Source organism: Eschrichtius robustus, chromosome X (assembly GCF_028021215.1).
Source record: "Eschrichtius robustus isolate mEscRob2 chromosome X, mEscRob2.pri, whole genome shotgun sequence".
Lineage (NCBI taxonomy): Eukaryota > Metazoa > Chordata > Mammalia > Artiodactyla > Eschrichtiidae > Eschrichtius > Eschrichtius robustus.
The window spans coordinates 121,581,428-121,598,894 of NC_090845.1; the positions used below are offsets into that span (position 1 = coordinate 121,581,428).

The following is a 17,467-nucleotide window of genomic DNA, read 5'->3' on the forward strand; positions in this document are numbered from 1 at the left end:
CACCAAGATGATGTGCAGTTCACTTAAGTGTTTCCATCTGGACCTTGAAATACTTTGATATCCTCATCAATATGTGAAAGCAACTTTAAAGCCATGAGAAAGTATGAGGCTTTGCCATACTCTAATCCAAAAGATTTACCATGAAATTTAGGACCATTCCAACTGAGTTGCTAGCTAAGCATAGCTGAATAACTCAAGGAACAATACAAGCCTAAAAGACTGGTTCAGTTTCCTGATGACTAACAAACATCAAATTTTACTTTCTAAGGTAGAGGCATGGAATAAAGATATCTCAAGTTGCCAACAACTGGAAATACCAAAGCAGATCCAGCCTGAGCTGTGAACATTTAGAGTCTCCCACACACAGCCAAGTTGGCTCTTTGGATGATGCTAAAGAGTGAATAAACCCAGTGAATAAACATACATTCCCAGCCCCTCCTATATCAAAGGATAAATACTATTTATTTATTCAATAAATGTTTCTTGAGCACCTGCTGTGTTCACTGAGATAGAAACTGGTAGAAGACCCTTCTCTCAGAGGGATTACATTTTTGTGGGTGAGACACCAAACAAACAAGCAAATGGATGATCAGATATTATGATAAATGGCGAAAGAGAAAAACTGGGGAGATATCATAGAGAATAATGGATTTGGGGGGAAGACATAGCCCTTTCTACCTTTTTATTATGCTTAATATGGTTTGTGAAAATTTTCTCCAAGCATTTGGCTTGCCTGTTCATTTTCTTAATGGTATCTTTTGATAAACAGAAGTTCTTTATTCTCAGTAAGTCTAGTTGACCAAGATATTTGCTTATATATTTCTTTCTTTCTGTGTCCTGCCTACAAAAACACTGGTGACCCCCTGATTGCACAGATATTCACTTATGTTTCCTTCTAGAAGCTTTGTAATTTAAGCATTATATTTATATCTATGAGCCATCTTGAATTATGTTTTGTGCACAGTGTGAGGTAGGGGTTAACAGTATTTTTTTAATATGGTTATTCAGTTGTTCTAGTACCATTCATTGAAAAGACTTCATTTTTGCAAGTGAACTACTTTGGCAGACTGTCAAAAATCAACTGAATTTAGAAGTTTAGGTTTAATTCTAGAATCCCTACTCTGTTGCACCGATCTATTTGTCTATCTGTATGCTAGTACCACACGTCTTAATTACTGAAAATTTATAGTAATATTTGAATTCATATATATAAGTTTATTAACTTTGTCCTTTGTTTTCAAGATTTGGCTATTTTATACCTCAACACAATAAAGGTCATATATGAAAAGCCCACAGCTAACATCATAATCAATTGGGAAAATGTGAAAGCCTTCCCTCTAAGATCCAGTACAAGGCAAGGGTGCCCACACTTGTCACTTCTATTCAAAATAGTACTGGAAGTCCTAGCCAGAGCAATTAGACAAGAAAAAGAAATAAAGGCATCCAAATAGGAAAAGAGAAGTAAAATTATCTCTGTTTGAAGAAAACCCTAAACACTCAACAAAAAATCTACTAGAACTAAAATGAATTCAGTAAAGTTGTAGGATACAAAATTAACATACAAAAAACAGTGGCATTTTTGCACAGAAACAATGAACTATCCAAAAAGAAATTTAAGAAAAGAATCTCATTCACAGTAGCAACAAAAAGAATAAAATACTTAGGTATAAACTTAAAGAGCTGAAAGACTTGTACACCAAAAATTATAAAACATCAATGAAGGAAATTAAAGGAGACACAGATAAATGGAAAGACAGCTTGTGTCCATACTACCCAAAGAGATCTATGAATTCAGTACAAACCCTATCAAAATTCCAATGGCATTTTTCAGAGAAAAACAGTCCTAAAATTTATATGGAACTGCAAAAGACTCCAAATAGCCAAAGCAATCTTGAGCAAGAAAAACGAAGCTGGAGGCATCACAATTCCTGATTTCAAAATATATTACAAAGTGACAGTAATCAAAATAGTATGATACTGGCCCACTAAAGAGACACATAGACCAATGGAACAGAATAGAGAGCCCAGAAATAAATCCACACATTTACACTAACTGATTTCAACAAGGGTGTCAAGAACACACAGTGGGAAGAGTCTCTTCAATAAATGATTTTGGGAAAACTGGAAATTCACCTGCAGAATAAATTGGAACCATATCTCACACCATATACAAAAGTCAATTCATAAATAATTAAAGACTTAAACATAAGACCTGAAACTGTAAAACTACAAGAAGAAAACATAAGGAAAAAGCTTTCTCACATTGAACTAGGCAATGATTTTTTTTTGGATATCACCTCAAAATACCAGGCAACAAAAGCATAAATAGACAAGTGGGATTGCATCAAACTAAAAAGCTTTACCTCAGCAAAGGAAACATTCAACAGAGTGAAGAGATGACCTACATAATGAGAGAAAATGTTCGAAAACCATTATCAAGCAAAAAAGGGGCGAATATCCAAAATATGTAAGTAACTCATAAAACTCAAGAACAGAAAAATCAAATAACCTCATTAAAAAATGGGCAAGGGACCTGAACAGACATTTTTCAAAAGACGACACTGAAATGGCCAACAAGTACATGAAAAGTTGCTCAACATCACTAATCCTCAGGGAAATGCAAATCAAAACCACAATGAGATATCACCTCACACTTGTTAGAGTGGCTATTATCAAAAAGACAAAACACAACAAGTGTTGGTGAGGATGTGGAGAAAAGGGAACACTTGTACACTGTTTGTGAGAATGTAAATTGGTACAGCTATTATGAAAATAGAATGGAGATTCCTCAAAAAATTAAAAATAAAAGTACCACATGATCCAGTAATCCCACTTCTGGGTATATATCCAAAGGAATTAAAATCTTTATCTCTAAAACAACTATAGTTCAATAAAAAAATAAGCAAAAATAAAATAAAATCTATATTTCAAAGAGATATCTGCACTTCTTGTCCATTATAGCATTATTCACAATAGCCAAGATATGGAAACAACCGAACTATCCACAGACAGATGAATGGAGAATGAAAATGTGGTATGCATATACCACAGAATATCATGTAGCCTAAAAAAAGAAGGAAAACCTGCCATTTAAAACAACATGGATGAACCTAGAGGATATTATGCTAAGAGAAACAAGCCAGATACATAAAGACAAATATTGCATGGTCTCACTTATATGTGGAATCTAAAATAGTCAAATTGATGGAAGCAGAGAGTAAAATGATAGTTGCCAGGAGTGTGTCTGTGTGTGTGTGGGAGGAGTGGGGAGATGTTGGTCAACGAGTTCAAATTTTCAGTTATGCAAGATAAATAAATTATGGGGATCTAATGTACAGCAATATGAATATAGTCAACAATGTTGTATACTTGAAATTTGCTAAGAAGGAAGATCTTAAGTGTTCTTACCACTAAAGAAAGGAAAGAGAAAGAAAGAAAGGAAGGAAGGAAGGGAGAGAGGGAAGGAGGGAGGGAGGGAGGGAGGGAGGGAGGGAGGAAGGAAGGAAGAAGTAACTATGTGAGGTAATATGTTAATTAGCTTGATTTTGGCTATTATTTCAAATGTATTATGTATATCAAAATATCATCATATACCTTAAATATATATAATTTTTGTCAACTATACGTCAGTAAAAATGGGGAAATCTGTAGAAACAGCTTGTAAATTTTTACAAAAGAAGCTTCCAGGATTTTATTTTATGATGTAGCAATTAATTTGGGGAGAATGAACATCTTAATAATATTTAGTCTTTATCCAGCAATTTTTACACTCTTCAAAGTAGAGCTCACGTACATCTGTTATATTTTTCCTAAATTATGTTATAGTTTTGATGCTGTTGTTTTTGATGTTGTAGAATTGTTTGCCTAAATTTTTTCCCAAATGTTTTGGGTCACTATAAATATACACTACTCTTTTTGTAAATTGAGTCATGTCACCTTGGTAGACTCACTTATTTGTTTGAAGAATGATTTTGCAGATTCCTTAGAATTTTCTACATAAACAATCATGTTGTATGCAAATACAGGTGCTTTTAAATTTTCCTTTCTAATATTTATGCCTTTATTTTACCTTATTGCACTCGCTAGGATTTCCAGAACAATGTTCAATGGAAGCGGTGAGACTGGGCATCCGTGCCTAATTCTAAATTTAGGGGAAAGTATTTGTATTTCATCAATAAATATCATGAGACCTGTAGCTTTTTCTGTATCCAGTCTGCTGAGGTTTTGTTGTTGTTGTTTATCATGAACAGGTGTTGGATTTTGTCAAGATCTTCTTACTCTATTGACATGATCATACTTTTCCCCCTTTTCCCTTTATTCTTTTAATATATTGCTGGTGTCAACTATACATTTCGTTAAGGATTTTTGCATCTATGTACACAAAGTATATTGATTTGCGGTTCTCTTCAAACCAATTACTTTGCAACATTTTGGCATCAAGGTTTTGCTGCTTCATAAAAAAATGTATGAAGTGTACTTCCTCCTCCATTTTATAAACAGGTTTGTGCATGATTAGTGGCATTTCTTCTTTAAATATTCACCAGTGAAAATCCACCAGCACCATCATCCAACTTGTTGCTCAAACTCAAAAGTTATTTGAGATACTTCACTGTCAGTGCAAAGTGATGCCTTCCAGCCCTTGAGGTCTGTGAAGAGGGAGCCAGAGGCCCAGAGTATGTGTTTTAAAAGCTGTTCCAGCTGTTTTAAACAGCTGCTTGTCAACGCCTTCTTAAGACATAGAGCAGGATGTAAAAATAAAAATAAGGGCATAAACAGATCGGTTTTATGATGAAAATGTTGCTGTGGAGCAGTGATTTATCAGAGATCTCTCATCAGTGTCAAAAAAACCCAAACATTTTCAAAATTACATTAGCCCAAGGTAACCTAAGTGTGACCCACTACCTTTGCTGTTTACACAGATTCCGTTGTTTGCGCAGTCTTGCCTCTGTATGTGGCTGAGGCTTACATTTAGCTCAAAAGGTCTCAGAGAATTTATACATCAATTAATTGTACCACAGACTTGTTCCCTAGCTGTTCCTCATTTAGTCAGAATGGATCAGCCTTTTCAGGAGTTCTGACACGCCCAGACTTAGGCCCAGCTGATTTATTATAATCTGCCCATCAGTTCCTCTCTTCCCTGCTGGTGGGCTGTAGGAAATATTAGACACCAACTACTGCCAACATTCTTGATGTTTACAAGCGAGCATTTAGGATATAAACTTTGAAATTATGCATGCCAGTTTTCATGAACAGACTTAAAATGTGATCAGTGATCAGGATTAAATGGCAAAATACTAGCACAAAGAACTATTTCTTCCATACAGTTCGACATCAAAATACAGTGCCTTCAGGAACCTTTGTTTTTTTAAACTACCATCAAGCTGATACCAGAACTCATCCCACTCCCCTGTGATAGCTTCCTCTGCAACTGGCTCTGGCCTGGAGTCTAGGGGTTCAGGAGTATCAGAGCAATGGCAATCATTTTTTGATGAAAGCTTCCTCCTCCAACGAAACTAGCAAATTTGTTTTCCCCCTGTGAGATTTTCCCCACAGATTCTCTGTAATAATTATGACAGCATTGAATATAAAAATTCATATTTAAAAACACTGAAGTTTATATTTCATGTAAGATATTCTCATTTCTATGTATTTTTTAGTATAAATTAACACAAGCAATATAGGCACATGGTTAAAAGAAAAATAAAGGACCTTGTTGTTTATCCACTTGGCTGTACAGCAAAGACTGGCACAACATTGTAAATCAACTATACTTCAATTAAAAACAAATAAATAAAGTACCACAAAAGGGCCTATTTTGAAAAGTGGGTCTCCTCCCATGCTAGACTTTCCAGTGGCCACTATTTCAACAATTTCCTATGTCCCCTTCCAGTAATTTTCAATGTTGATATACAAATATGTATAGATGCATCCTTTTAAATCGTAAGTGGGAACACACCACACAAGCTATCCTGGACCTTGTTTCTTTTCACTGAATAACACCCTGGCAAGAGCTCCATCATCACCTAAGTCCAATTTCCTCATCTCTTCTCTAGATTTCTGCTGTAGCACGTTTAATTGAAATTCTTATCGAGATAACTGAAGATTCCAGGCAGTTGTAAGAAATACAGAGAGATGGCTTGCTCACCTTGCCCAGTTTACCCAAATGGCAACATGTTACAAAACTATAAACCAGGCTATTGACATTAATATAATTCACCAATCTTATTCTGATTCCCCAGTTTTAATGGTTCTCATTTGTGTGTATGTGTGTGTACGTGTTGTGTTTAGTGCTACACTTTTTTTTTTCTTTCTGTGTAAGTTTGTGCATCCATCACAAAAGTCAAAATACTGAATAGTTCCAAGGACACAAAGATCCCTCCTGTTGCCATTTTATAACCACACCCACTTCCCTCCTGCTGCCCGCTCTCCTGTCCCTAATTCCTGGCAACCATTAATCTTTCATTTCTAAAATTTTGTCCTTTCAAAAATGCTATAGAGGGACTTCCCTGGTGGCGCAGTGGTTAAGAATCCGCCTGCCAATGCAGGGGACGTGGGTTCGATCCCTGGTCCGGGAAGATCCCACATGCCGTGGAGCAACTAAGCCCATGCGCCACAACTACTGAGCCTGCGCTCTACAGCCAGTGAGCCACAACTACTGAGCCTGCGTGCCACAACTACTGAAGCCCATGCGCCTAGAGCCCGTGCTCCACAACAAGAGAAGCCACCCCAATGAGAAGCCCATGCACCACAACAAAGAGTAGCCCCCGCTCGCCACAACTAGAGAAAGCCCGCACACAGCAACAAAGACCCAGTGCAGCCAAAAATAAATAAATAAATAAATAAATAAATAAATTTTTTAAAATGCTATAGAAATGGAATCATGCTTTTTTAACTTTTGGGGATTGGCTTTTTTTCCACTCAGTGTAATTTCCTAGGGGTTCATCCACATTGTTGTGTGTTTCAATAGTTTATCCCTTTTAACTCTTGAGTAGTAGTCCATGGTATGGATATGCCACAGTTTCTTTAACCATCACTTGTTGAAGGACATCTGAGCTGTTCCCAGTTTTTGCCTATTAAGAATAAAGATGCTATGAACATGTGTGTACAGGTTTTTGTGTGAACATAAATTTCCAGTTCTCTGGGATAAATGACCAAGGGTGCCCTTGGTGGGTTATATGATAATTGCATGTTTACTTTTGAAAGACTCTGCGAAACTAGTTTCCAAAGTGGTTGTACCATTTTGCGTTTGCACACCAACGTAGGAGTGAGCCAGTTTCTCTGAATCCTCATCATCATTTGGTGTTATCACTGTTTTTGATTTTAGCCATTCTGATAGATGTGTAGTGATGTTTCATTTTGGTTTTAATTTGTATTTCCCTGATGGCTAATGATGTTGGACATCTTTTCATGTGCTTATTTGCTATCTGTATATCCACTTTGGTGAAATGTCTCTCCATGATGTCTCTCGGTCATTTTATAATTGGATTTTTTGTTTTTTTTGTTTTACTGCTGAGTCTTGAGAGCTCTTTATATATTCTTGATACTAGTCCTTTGTCAGATATGTTGTTTGCAAATATTCTCTCCCAATCCATAGTTTATCCCCTTCACACAGACTTTCACAGAACAAAAGTTTTTAATTTTGATGAGGTTAAATTTTTATATTTTTCCTTTTATGGATCATGCTTTTGGTGTCAAGTCTAAGAACTCTTTGCCTAGCCCAAGTTCCTAAATATTGTCTCCTATGTTCTTTCTAAAGCTTTTATAGTTCTATGTTTTACATTTAGGTCTGTGATCCGTTTTGTGATAATTTTTGTATAAAGTATGACGTTTAGGTGAAAGTTTTTTGTTGTTGTTGTTGTTTTTTGCCTGTGGATGTCCAATTGCTCCAGCACTGCTTGTTGAGAAGGCTATCCCTCCACTGAATTACTCTTGTACATTTGTTAAAAGCAACTGAGCAGATTTGCGAGGGTCTATTTCTGGATTCTTGATTCTATCCCATTGACCAATGTGTTTAGCCCTCTACCCACCAATACAACACTGTCTTGATTACTGTAGCTATAGAGTAGGCCTTATTATCAGGTAGAGCGATTCCTCCCACTTTATTCTTTGTCAATATTGTTTTATCTATCATCGGGCCTTTCCCTTTCCATATGCTTGAAAAAAATGTGCATTCTGTTGTTGTTGGACAGAATCTTCTGTATATGTCAATTTGATCCTGATTGGTTTACAGCATTGCTCAAATCTTTTATATCTTTGTTGATTTTCTGTGAGGAAGTTCTATCTGTTGCTGAGCGTGGAGGTTTTAAAGTTCCCAACTGTAATTGTGGATTTGCCTATTTCTATTTTCAACTCCATCAGTTCTTGCTTCATATATTTTGAGACTCTGATTTTGGGTATGCACACCTTTAGGACTGTAATATTTTCCTCAGTGATTGATCCTAATGTCCCTCTTTGTAGTGATTATTATTTATTTATTTATTTATTTATTTATTGAACTTATTTATTTTTGGCCATGCCACGCGGCTTGCACGATCTTAGTTCCCTGACCAGGGATCGAACCTGTGCTCCCTGCAGTGGAAAAGCGTAGTCTTAACCACTGGACTGCCACAGAATTCCCTGTAGTGATTTTTTAAATCAGAAGTCTATTTTATCAGATATTACTATAGCCACACCTGCTTTTTAAAGTTAATATTTGCAATTTACATCTTTTTCCATCCTTTTACTTTCAACTTATTTATGCCATTGAATTTACTTATGACATTCAAAAACAGTGTTGAGAAGGAATTTAAGCCACTAAATGCTTACATTAGAGATAAGCATAGGTCTCAAATCAAAAAAACCTAATTTCCTACATCAAGAAACTAGAAAAGCATTAAAGTTTTGTAAGGAATATATATTTGTGTCATGTTTTTTTACTTGTGTAATCTTTGTCTTTTAATTGTTGTATTTACACCCTTTATATTTCATGTAATTATGGATATATTAGCATTTGAATTTGTTGTTTTATTATTTGTTTTCTTTTTTTAATCCTTCTGGTTCCCATTCCTCTGTTCCTCTTTTCTTGCCTTCCTGTGGGCCAGTTAGACATTTTTTTAATCCCATCTTGATTCATTAAGTGTTTTTGAGTCTCTCTTTGTGCAGTTTTCACTACACAAGTGTAGTAGTTGCTTGGTGTATTACAATATAAATATGTGCCTTATAAAAGTTTACTGGTATCAACTTTTTACCATTTCAAATGTGGAAACCTCACTCTCGTTTAGGTCTCTCTACCCTCCCCACTTTTAAATATCATTATTTTGAGTATTAGATGGTGTTATTATATTGTATTTAATCACTAATAATGCTTTATAAAACTCCTGAGGAAAATAGTTTACTATATGTACCCATATTTCTGCTCTTTCCATTGTTCCTTCTTCCTTCCTGATGCTTCAAATTTCGTTCTTTTATCATTATCTTCCTGTTTGAAGAACTTCCTTTAGCCAATATTTAATGGCATGTCTGCTAGTGAAAAATTCTTTTAGTTTTCCCTTGCCTGAAAATGTTTTTGTTTTCTCTTCATTCCTGAAGGATACCTGAAACAGGATTTGCTGTTGACAATTCTTTTCTCTCAGCATTTGAAAAATGTTGTGTCACTTCTGGCCTCTATGTTTTCAGATGAGAAATACATTTTTGAATTGGTGTGCCCCTATAGGTAATACGTCATTGCTCTCAGGCTGCTTATGAGATTTTTTTCTTTGTCTTTATTTTTCAAAAGTTTAATTATGATGTGTCTTAGCATCTTTCTTTGATTTTCCTATTTATGGTTCACTCAGCTTCTTGGGCCTGTAGCTTTGTGTCTTTTGCCAAATTAGAACTTTGCAGCCATTGTTTCTTCAAATACTCTTTCAGCCTCCCTATCGCCTATCCTTTTGAGGCACTGATTATACAAACATTGGGATATTTTATTATCCCACAAGTCCCTCGGGCTCTGTTTCTTTTCAGTCTATTTTCTCTCTGTTGTTCGAAATGGGTGGCTGCTATGATTCTGTCCTCAAGTTTATGTCCTCTGTCATCTCCAATCTACTATTAAACCCATTCAGCAAGTTATTTATTTCAGTTATTGGAATTTTCAGTTCTATAATTTCCATTTGGTTATTTTTTATGACTTCTACTTTTTGCTGAGATCTTCTATTTTTTCATTTATTTCAAGAGAATTTGTAATTGACTGCAGAAGCATTTTTATGATAGCTGCTTTGAAATCCTTGTCAGATAATTCCAACATCTGATTCATCTCAGTGTTGGCATCAGTTGATTGCTTTTCCTCTTTCAAGTTGTGATTTTCCGGTTCTTGTTATGATGGGTGGTTTTCAAGTGTATCGTGGACATTTTGTTCATTAATTTAGGACTCTGAGAACTATATAATTCTTTTATTTAAGCAGGCATTCACCCTGCTTTAGTTTAGCATACAGGTCTTGACCTAATTTTGTGGGCTGTGGTTCCAATGCCAGTTTGTTTTCAGAGACGCTGTGGTGTTATGTTGGTCAGCTTCATTTATCTGGTGCCCCCGGGGCTTCCTGTGTTTCCTGCTGCTGATGACTGAGGGTTTCATAAGGTCAGGTTAAAAGGTGTTCCCAGTGGGGGAAGGGAAGGGTATGTTGAGATTCCCTTACTGACGCCCGCAACTGCTCTGGTGTCTCTGGGTAGGGGGTAAAGACATTTTTAACTATGACGATAAAGAGGTTTCCAAGATCTGGCCGTTTGCCGTTGACTGGGTGCCTCCCGCCTGCCCTGGTGTCTCCGGTGCATTAGGACAAATGTGCTTCCCAGACTGGGCCTCTGTCAGCCTTTATAAAAATGTTTATTTAAGTTTTAACACTTCTAGGGCAGGATAATTTGCATAATACAAAATTCATCTACTGTAAGCATTAAAATTGACTTTTTTGTAAAGTTATAGACTTTTGCCATCTGAACCACAATCCAGTTTTAGAACATTTCCCTCACCGCAAAGTTTGCTCCTATATGTTTACAATTAATCCAGGCTCCCACCCCTAGCCCTAGGCAACCACTGATTTGCTTCACGTCTCCGTAAATATGCCTTTTAGTGGCATTTTAATAAAGGGAATGGTACAAAATGTAGGAGTTTTTTTGTGCCTGGCTTCTTTCGCTTATCACAATGTTTTTCAGGTTCAGCTATGTTGTTGCATATAATAATTGCGAATAATATTCCATTGACTAGATATGCCACATTTTATGTACTATGTGTGTATTGATGGTCGTTTGGTCTTTTGGACATTATGAATAATGCTGGTATGAACATTTGAACGCCTATGTTTGTGTGGGCACATGTTTTCGTTTATCTTTGGCAGGTTTCTACGAGTGAAATTGCTGAGTCATATGTTAAGAAATCGACGAGCTGGTTCTAAAGTAATTGGACCACTTTTACATCCTCACCACCAAGGTATGAGGATCCCAGTTTCTCTGTTTGATGGGTTACTTCCGTTATACCATATTTTAATCATTTAAACACCATTTCTTTTAGTTCTTTGAACATATTTATAACAGTGGCTTTGAAGTTTTTTGTGCTAAATCCAACATCTTAGCCAACTCAGAGTCGGCCTCTTTGGCTGCTTTTTTCCTGAATGCCGTTTCTCTGAATGTCTCATAATTTTTTGTGGAAAACTGGATATTTTCAACAGAAGTGTAGGAACTGTAGGTTGATTCCCTGGAGGCTGTTGTTGGCTGTGTTTTATTAGTTACTTAGTTAGTTAACAGACTTTCTAGATTCATTGAGTAAAGTCTGTTGTCCCTAAAGCATGTAGCCACTAATGTTTTCGCTCAGGTTTTAAAAAATTCTATGTTTTTAATTTTTAAAGCCTGTCTCTTAGGGGTCACCCCTGTGTCAGCATATCTTTGTGAACAGCCAATGACTGGTTAGAGGTTGTGCTTAAAAATCTTGAGACGTGGACGCAAGAGGGAGGGGATTTGGGATTATATGTATACAAATAGCTGATTCACTTTGTTATACAGCAGAAACTAACACAACATTGTAAAGCAGTTATACTCCAATAAAGATGTTAAAAAAAAAAAAATCTTGAGACGGTAAGTCTTCCACCTCTTGTGGATGGATTTCTGTGTGGGTTGGAGGTTACATACAAAGTTCAGGCAGTTTACAAGTATGTCTCAGCTTCTACTTTCTACCAGGCCCTCTCATGTCTCCTCCGTCACACGCAAAGCCTCACATTCGACCAGGAACTTAAGGAGAGCAAGGACTCTCTCTGCTCTCTCAGCATTCGGGCAGCTTTGAGCATGTACACGGCCTTCTAGACTGCCACAGACACGTGGGTGCTAAGCAAGGTCCCCCATGGTTGTCTCATTTTGTGGATTTTCCGGTTAAGTTGAAGGCTAGTCTGTCAGTCTAGCTAGGCAGGCTGTGACACTGTCCTTCCTCCATTCATTTGTCACCAAGATCGGCTCTGTTTCCTACAATTCCTAGGAGCACGGGGTTTTTTCTGCTGCACTGCAAACCAAGTCAGCCACCCCTGGCAGCAAAGTTGTTGCTTGTACAGCTTGTCCTACCATAATAGAGCGGCTGTGCTGATAGATGGAGGGGAGATAGGAGTAGCCCAGACTAAAAAGCGTCGAATTCCTACTGTTCTCACCTGAGGTTCAGTAGTTCTTCTTAAAGAAACAATTCTCAGTTTATTATATGCCCTTTGTCGATTTCCACGGTCCAGAGACAGGTATCTTGTCAGTTTGGTCCCAGTCTATAATTGCTTTTAGGGAAGAATATTCGCCAACCTCCTTTGGCCATCACCCACTATAGCCTTTAATGCTTCTCTTTTTTTTTTTTTTTTTTTTTAATTTTTTTCTTTTGAGAGCACTATACAATAGGGGATAGTGGGGGTGTTTTTGTTTTTTTTTAATTTATTTATGTATTTGTTTATTTATTTATTTATTTATGTCTGTGTTGGGTCTTCGTTTCTGTGCGAGGGCTTTCTCGAGTTGTGGCAAGCGGGGGCCACTCTTCATCGCGGTGCGCGGGCCTCTCACTGTCGCAGCCTCTCTTGCTGCGGAGCACAGGCTCCAGACGCGCAGGCTCAGTAGTTGTGGCTCACGGGCCTAGTCGCTCCGCGGCATGTGGGATCTTCCCAGACCAGGGCTCGAACCCGTGTCCTCTGCATTGGCAGGCTGATTCTCAACCACTGCGCCACCAGGGAAGCCCCTAATGCTTCTCTTTGCTGCCCTTCTTGCGCTGTCACATTTCAATCCTTACGAAGCAGCCAGATCATATTCCTTCCCTACTTACAACACAGCACTGGTTTTCCACAGCGCTAAAAATAAAATCCAAACTCCTTAATGTGGCCTGCCGGGTCCTGTACGATCTGGCCCCTGCTAGCCCCTCAAATCTCCTACCACTCCCCCACTGCTGCCCCCAGTCTGCCCACAACGCCTGAGCCCCAGTTCCCTTCTTTCTGTCCCAGCAACATACGTGCTCTCCCCTTCTCGGTGCGCTTGTACTTGCTGTACCCCCACCCCCTGAAATGCACAATGACTGCCTTCTTCTCGTCACTTAGATCTCACCTCCTTGGAGAGGCCTTCCCGCTCCACCCAAGCTGAAACAACCCCTCCAATCCCAGAGCTCCATTTCATTTTGTTTACCGCACTTACTGCAAGCAGTAATGACAGCGTTGGTGCTAGTTTATTGCCCGAGCCGAACCTTCCAGTGACAAGCTCCGTGAGGGCAGGGTATTTGTATTCCCTGGCACCTAGAGCTGCGGCTGACACGTAGTAGGTGATTGTTGGGCATTTTTAATATATAAATTTTAAAAATATATATTGGATACCTTTCCATATTTTTATCATTTTTGTAACGGCTGCATATTTTCCCACTGTGAAATGTACTACCGTTTGCTCCCTTGAACATCGTATTACTGTAACAACTCAGTGTCACATGAGTTACGGGAATGGACCTTGGAATCAGACAGACTTGGGTTCAAACCCTGGATTTACTACTTACTAACTATGGAATTTCATACCAGTTCTTAATCTCTCTGTGTCTAACCCAGTTTCTTATCTGAAATAATAGTATCTGCCTCACAGAGTTGTAGTGAGGATTAAATGACAGGATGTAAGGGGCTCGGGATCGTGCCATGCTCCCAGGAAATGGAAGTGGAATTGCTCTATTTTGCTTTCGCCTGAAGTGGCAAAGTCCCTCCCTAGTGCTTTCCCCTCCCTGGCAATCCTTCGCAAGAAAGACATAACCCAGCCCAAAGAGACTAACTGAACCTCTCCCTTCTTTTTCATGTGACCCCCCCCCCCGCCTTTGTACAGACTCTGATGGAACCTGGGAGCCCTGCACTCTGTCTGTGAGCAGCGGCACGTGCCCGGTGAAGAGGATGAGGCTAAGGATGCGCCCAAGCGCATTAGTTGAATAAACGGCAAAACGGAGACTGAAAAATACCTTCTGCTCCTCCTGGCAGAATTAGAGGACTGGGGAATTCCTGGGACCCCGGGAAATTGTGAAATAAAATGCGAGGAACTGGTTTGATTGAAATTTCCCCATGATAAAGTCAGCCACACTCCAGCCACCACTGTGACTTGTGCCCCTGGTGTTTGGAACTTTGTTCTTAAATCAGGAGAAAGGTGAAGCAGCAGCTTACTTATCAGGAAGAAAAGCGGCATGTTCTCTGGACTCTGAAAATTTATGTTCTTGGCTTTTGCCCATAATCAAAAAGTATTGACAAGCTGACACCAAAACAGGAGATCAGTGTTGTATACCTTACAAAATTAAACATCATTACCTTATCTTGATGGAGTAACTAGAATTACGCAACCAACAAGGCTTTCTGCGATATCACCCCAATTCAGGAAGTTGTGGGGATCATTAGTGTTGCTTTCTTCTACATGAACACCCTTCTGTGAGCCTGGCCTTTCCTCCCATCAGCTGGCACAACTCTGTTGAACAACCTACACAAAGCACCACCATGTGGGCATGGCTACAAACCCTGGCAATCCTGCAGCAACCTGGACATTTTCCATCCATAAAATAAGAATTTGGACTTTGAACGAGCCATTTCTTTTTATGTTTTTTCTCTTCCTCTTCCACCGATGAATGTAGTAAGTCTCTAGCTAAAGGCATGTTGATTCTTTCGCAAGCCCCGCCCACCCATCTCTCTCGCTGATATTCTAAATATATGTCTTGTGTCCAGATGGGAGGAGGGATGAGAGGGATAGGGCCAAAGAAATATTTATTTGATTTACATTTTATCTTGCAGTAAACTGACGCTGCTGGAAAATGAAATTTGATACCTCAGATTTTTCTTAAGCAGAATCTTGTTTGTGATGTCTTCTCCTGCAGGTAACCAGTAGAGGCACCCCCTAATAATCCAACTGTCAGGGGGATGCTTTTCCAGCACCATCTTCTTCTGAGCAATATCAACCAAACTATACCATTTGCAGACCCATGACCTCCCTTCCCTCCAACCTCAGCACAGCGCACACCAGATTACAAGGCGAGAATACAAAATTCTTTACTGAAGAGGGAGAGAAAGAGAGAGTAAATGGAAGTCGTGGTCTATTGTAACCTAATCACAGAGACTCCAGTCACTTTTGCCATATACTGTTCATGAGAAGTGAGTCACTGGGAATTCCCTGGCAGTCCAGTAGTTAGGATGCCGGGCTTTCACGGCTGAGGGCACGGGTTCGATCCCTGGTCGGGGAACTAAGATCCCGCATGCCACGTGGTGCAGCCAAAAAAAGAAAAAAAAGGAAAAAAAAATAATGTGGGGATCCATGGAGCCATTTTAGAGACAGTCTGCTACATGTGATACTCAGTGAAGGGGCTACTGAAACCCAGGGAGAGAGGGATGATCTTTTCAATATATGGTGCTGGGTTAATTGCATATCCATATGGAAAATTAACCATGACCCTCAAATTGTATACAAAAATTAACTTGAGATAGATAGTAGACCTAAACGTAAAAGGCAAAACAATAAAACTTCTAAAATAAAGTATCAGAAAATGCCTCCATGACCTTGGGTTAGGCAAAAATTTCTTAGAGCATAAAGAGTACTAACTATAGATGAAAAGATTGATAAAGTGGACTTCATTACAATTACAAACTTATTAATAAGTTTAATTAAAATATAAAAAATAATATATTAGCTTAATTAGCACTAGCTACTAAGACAAACAATGCAACAACGGTTTATTTCTCACTCACATTACAGTCGAATGTGGATTAATTCTCTTCCAGGCAGTGACTCAAGGACTCAGAGTGCTTCCATCTGGTGGCTTCAAGGTCACACTAGTGTTATCCAGACAGCAAACAGGGGAAAGAGCTTGGAAAAGGCAAACTGGATACTCACCCATCTAGGTGCACAAGTGACACATGTCATTTCCACTCAAACTCCACAGACTAGAACTAGTCCATGGCCAATCCAGCTGCAAAGGGATGCTGAGAAGCGCAGGGTAGCTCGGGGCTGTCCATGAGTACTAACAGACTCTGCCAAGAAGAGGAAACGGAAAACAAACTACTGATCACTTTGGATACTGCTACTACTTTAAGTTGAAAGAATTTTGAAATGGACACAGAAAAATAAATGTGAAGGAAAAAAATGAACTACTACCTAAATGAAAACATTTAGACATTCAGGTCATCTCCTGCTCATCCTGATTTGTAAAGGTCCTTTTTCTGCCATCCTGACCACTGAGACCACTCGAAGGATTTACATTGGACAGAGCAGAAAGGTACTGGCAAGAAAGAGATGAATAAATCCTGAAGATGAGAGGAAAGAACAAGACCAGAGTCAGCAGCACAGGCTAGGTTTGGGGAAGGTATTGGAGAGGTTGAGAAAGAAAAATGAGAGAGTTTGGGGCATCTGTACTGGGGGTAAGCAATTGAGAGAGAAAGACAGGGAGGAAGAAGTTTTAGAAAGAACTTCATGAAGGTGTGACATACACTGAGATTGGAATGGAGACCTTTGGATCCTTCTGAGACAACATCTATAATGCTAATTACATTGTTTTTTACATCTTTTTCTTGATGTTCAGAATATTCTTTCTTTGACTGTGACTTTGTGTCCAGACTGGCCAATAGGTAGATGAGCTTCATAAAGGTTATGTAAATTTCTTTAGAAAGTTCTGACAAACACTTGCATTAAGTGCCTACTTTCACGAGGTGATAGCAAAGTAGATGTTGTGTGGAATGACTGCATCTGCCTCCTTGTGGCTATAAGAGCATTATGAACCATGAATGGGGCTCTTATGCCCAGGAACTTAGACCCCCACTGGATGTCCTCCCACTGATACCAGCAACTGATGTTTCAAATGGTAACTTTAACGTCAAAATGAGAACAGCCAGGGCACTTCTACTGGGAGGTTAATGAACAATGAGAAAGACGGATAGAAGCAAGTTGATGTGTAAGAAAGAGCAGTATCTTTGGAGTCAGGCAAGCCTGAATTTTCATCTGGGTTTATTAGTTAAGC

The 17,467-nt window shown here is 38.7% G+C and overlaps 1 pseudogene; it reads right to left on the reverse strand.

Annotated features, from left to right (window-relative positions):
• Window positions 1–14,863: 14,863 nt before the first annotated feature.
• Window positions 14,864–15,118, reverse strand: LOC137757010 (small ribosomal subunit protein eS27-like pseudogene; annotated as a pseudogene).
• Between the last annotated feature and the right edge of the window lie 2,349 nt (window positions 15,119–17,467).